Source organism: Cricetulus griseus (assembly GCF_003668045.3).
Source record: "Cricetulus griseus strain 17A/GY chromosome 1 unlocalized genomic scaffold, alternate assembly CriGri-PICRH-1.0 chr1_1, whole genome shotgun sequence".
Taxonomy (NCBI): Eukaryota; Metazoa; Chordata; class Mammalia; order Rodentia; family Cricetidae; genus Cricetulus; species Cricetulus griseus.
The window spans coordinates 82710424-82715452 of NW_023276807.1; positions in this window are offsets into that span (position 1 = coordinate 82710424).

Here is a 5029-nt window from a genome sequence, read left to right on the forward strand (position 1 = left end):
AACAGCAGTAGGAATGGAAGCCCCTCTTACAGAACCCCAGCACATATGTTCTGTCACGAACCTTCTAGACCCTCACTACAACCGTTCAATCTATTGAATCAAGAGACTGTTTGATCTTGTCTGCATTTGTGAGCTGACTGACAACCTGCTTGAGCTGCATATTAAATCATCTATAGTAGCTGTATCAAGCTGAGATGATCTGTTAATTCTAAATTTATTAACCCTTGGAGTGCAGTCATCAAGTTTAATCTAGTGTAGCCCACATTTATTCTACAAGACTAAATCCTTCTTTAAGATATGGTGGTGCTGTAGGTTAAAAACAGCTAATGTGGGTTTTCACATGATAACCAGAAAAGAGCGATTGTCTGAAAATGCTAGTGTGACTACTGAGGCAGGTTGGCCCCTGTCTTTATCCTAGAATGAGATTTGTCTGTAAGAAGAAAGTTTTCTCCAACTGTCTCTAAAAAAGAATGCAAGAGGAAAGAAGGAACGGAGAAAGCTTCAGACAGACAGAGTTAGGGGCCCAAGGCCAGAAAGGAATATAGAGTGCCCTGGCCATGTCACCTACAAAGTAACAAATGCAGGATATATCACCAAAGGTACACACCCAGCCAAAACCACCAATAAAATTCCTGTAGGGAGTCAAACCTGAGGCTCAGTAAGGGCCACCTATTCTGGACTGAAAGATTGTTTACACTTTCCCCAAAAGAATTCTGAGCAATGCAAATGACAAGTAGCTCTGCAAAAGAAAAAAAGTCATTTAATATGTTAATCTGGTGCTCAGGATATATAGATATATACATATATATGCATATATATGTACACATGTATATCTTCAAGATATATACATATATATCTGCCACCTGCCCATTATTGATGTTATCAACATATTCATAGCTTTTTTTTCATACACAAACTGCTAGGCGTGCTCTCTTTTTTGGTAACCACGTGCCTGATATCTCTCTAATGTAGCCTAATAACAATTTTAGCATTCAGATGAAGCGATTTCATTCTGTGACTGCCTTTTCTATTAGATTTGATTTTGAGAAGCCCCAGTGGGTGCCTTCGAGGCAGAGATCTATCTGCGAGGCTGCTACCGACTCAATAGCAGCCTGGGCTAACCTTGACCTTTCCCGAGACCCTGCTCCATCTGGTGCCAGCCTGCTTTCCACCGCCTCCCCTCCCCTTCTTGCTTCATAGTCAACATTGATCAAGGCAGAACTGAACGCTTAGCCTCCTGGAAGAGCTGGGCAGACTCAGGAGGACAGTATGTCTCAGTATATGGAAATGATCAAGCCTCTTATGCAATCATAAATCTACATAGGAGTCTTGTGATTTGATATTTCATTCACCTCCAAAGATTTTTTTTCTCCCTCCCAACAGGGATTTATAAGCTCAGTGAGAGCTCCCGGACAACGGCTTTCCCCAACACCTGGAAATTATCAAGCTTGCTGCTCACTGAGTGATGCTAACAGCTCCAACGCTGCAAATTCATTTTTAACAACTCACTGGCTTTTATCTAGGATTTGTGTGTGTGTGTGTGTGTGTGTGTGTGTGTGTGTGTGTGTGTGTGTGTGTACACTCGCACACTTACGTACACGTGCCTTCTTTAAGAAACTACCAAAGCAACGCATAATATCAAAGACACCCAAATCAAATCTGACTTAAATATCTCCACCTCCATACCCATCCCCATTTTGTGTTTGGAGACAGATCAGATTTTCTACGTCTGTATTCTGTCCCCATTCTAAATCATTAAGAAGGGAGAGATAAAGAGGTATGGGGGGGGCACCAGAGCACCAGAGAAAGAGGTAGCTGTTAACCTTGGCTGGCTCCCACCTCTCCCCGCCTGGGCCGCATCCCCCTCTTGCCCACAGACACACAATGTGGTGTTCTACATCCACACCGCCCACTGGAGCTCACGGCCGCCTCCTGCGCCTTACTCCCTTTCCTCCTCTTCTCTGCTCCGGGGCCTGGGTGGTAAGAGGCTGACTGAGGGGGAGTCACGTGGGCAGCCCGTGGGCAGCCGCGGCAGCAGCTCAAGAGAAATTGACTGACTGGCCGCTTGGGCGCATTTCAATATATGGAAATGACCAGAGGCTTCTGCGATAAATCAGCGCTCAACACTTTGTCATTTGTCTAGTTCTGCTTCATTTTCCTATTTTCCCCTTCTTCTCGCAGAGGCTTGTTTTCTTGCTTTTTGCCCTGCCGCGTCTCTTCTCACCTTCAACCTACACCTTCTCCAAATCTTGTCCACCTTTCCAGATGCCCACCCCCACCCCCTTCTGCTCTCTGTCTCCGCTGTAATTGGAATGATCCGGTCGGCGATTTTGCCCCCCCTCTTCCTTTCCTTACGAAAAAAATATATATATATTTTCCCCAACAAAATTGGCCGACATTTGCTGTTGTTCCTCAAGATTTTCTACAAGAGGTGCCTGGGATGCTCTCTTATAATCCCCGAGACCTGGATCTCAACCTTCTTATAATAAAGAAAGAAAAAAAAAGGGAGGGGGAGTACGGTTCCTATCGCCTTTCCCCACCCTGCTCCCATCTTCCAGGAGTTCCCTCAGCAAACTTAAAAGACTATCCGAAGCAACTTGTGACATGAATGCCCATGATAGCACTTGGTGGACACCCAGAAGAAATGGGAGGGGGGGGGGCGAGAGCAGGTTTGCAGGGTCCTGCTGGGCTCTTGCGGCTCTTCCTGGTGCCCTCCACCTCACCCCGCCCAGCGCCTCGGGTCTTTTTTTTTTTTTTTTTTAAACTAAAGCTGCGTCTCCACAATCTGCAATTACTCTGATGTTTCTCAAGAACTCGGCACAGCCTGGATTCCGTGGTGCGTGTAAAAAAAGCGAAATTAACAAAACCCCACCACCTCGCTCATGCTTTCCTTGTGGTGGGGGCTGGGAGGGGGGCTACTTGTTTTTTAAGTTGTGTTCAGAAGCAAACACTAGCTTCCTCCACCCTCTAGCAGCTCCTACTTGGGATTTCTAATCTTTCAACTTTTATCCTTCTCTTGTCCATTGGGCAGCCTCTCCCTTTTCTTTCTCTTGGATCCGGGAACAATAGGCATGTAAAGGGTCAGTGGGCATCACCCTATAAAGCTCAGAACCTAATTAATTTTATTAAAGGAGGATCTGTTTATGCAATATGACAGCCTGGGGGAATTAACCATTTGAAGACCCTGACGCTGGCTGTTCAGACATCAGAGTCCCTTCCTGCTCTCCGAATAAGCTTATACTTCCTGCCCCTTTTGACCCTGGGCGGCACCGGGATCTGAGTCAGTGCCCCTTCTAGCAAGTTAGACCTGCTCTGGAGTTTCTGATCAGCTGGAGGAACTCAAAAGATCCATAGGTTCCCCACCAAATGGCTGAAGGGCTCACCCCCTGACAGCTGGTGGCAGTGACCACTTAAAATGTGTCACTGTTGGGAGGGGGCTGGATCTTTGGCTCTTCAAAAGGACCTTTGGTGCTCTGGGATAGTCTACTTGGAAATCCAGTTGAGTGAAATCCAATAGGCTTCCTCGTGAGCAGAGGAAAATATAACTGCTTTTAAGTTATTATTTTTTATTTTTTCCTGCCATTCTGGTAATTTGAAATACATTTTTAATAACCTCCTGAAAAAATTTAATAGTTCAGACATATTGTTCTTTGACTTAATATCCCTGTGCATTCCTTAATTGCCAAAACAAAGTTTATTTCATTTGCTAAGGCTAACTTTATACCTCCTAGGAATTCTAATGTCATAGTCTTGTGTATGTTTTGTGTGTGTGTGTGTGTGTGTGTGTGTGTGTGTGTGTGTGTGTGTGTTTATCATCACCTTGGATTTTGTTCAACAGGGATATAGAAATGTATAGCATATGTATAGAAATAGATATGATAAAATATTCAAGCGCTTTCTGAAGGCTTGAAAATAACCCCCTCTCTTATGGAATTTGTTTTGATTTAGATCTATAGATAGTAAAAAGAATGAAAGAAACTGTGAATTACACCGAATATAAGATGTTTATCACTTTAATATTGCACTTCCTAGCTTCCCCATCACAGAGCTTTAGAACGCTCCCCAAACTTTCTGGGAAAGCTCTGCCTGGTGTAGTCTGAGGTTTATCTGGAAAGACCTGCCAGCACATGCCAGCTAAAAATGAGTGTCAATTAATAATAATAAAAATGCTCCCTTATTTCTACACTTGTGTAATTTAACAGGTTTGGAGAAGAACACAGGATGACAACAGTTATGAGGACATTGCAATATATGTAGCTGTAACAGCTTTCCTTCAACAACACCAAGCCTTCCTAAAATAGAATGGCTTAACATTTCTTTTTTATTTTAAAAGTCCAATCTATACTTCACATAAAATGCTTTTTATCACAAAATATTTGTCTCTAACAAATGCACTTTTTGTTCTACCAAAAAAAAAAAAAGAAGAAGAAGAAACAAACATCTTGAAACAAATTCTCCCTGCTTCTTGCAGCCTCCCTATTGCAATTTTCTTTTCAAATGCCCCTCCCCCACAGGGGGTGTTTTGAACACTGGAATAAAAGTAATCACTTTTGAAAGACTGAATATTCCAGAATACCCTGTTTTCCAATATTGCTAACAAAATTCAATTTTCAAACTGCTCTCTGATGGAACTAGGCAAACTGGGGGGCTTACACTGGTATTTCTAAGTGCAGTTTGTTTCTTTAAAAACATATTGTACTGATTAATAAAAATGTGAAATAATTTGAGTTACAAATTTTGAACTACAGATCGCCATCTGCTCAAATGGGGGAAAACCAAAAATTACCGAATATATTTTCTCACCTCTCCCTTTTTTCATGATAACATAAACAACATTCCTGAATAATTAAAAAAAGAAACTGACTACACTGGCTGCATTTTTATAGTTCAACAAGTGCTTGGTGAGTCCACCTTCTCCAACGTGCAATTATGCTTTTTTTTTTAATTACTTGCATATGTTCTATCAGAAGATTCAGGTCCTGGTGTTTTTCCTGTGTATTGTGGCAATCTGTTTAGCTCTTTGGGAACT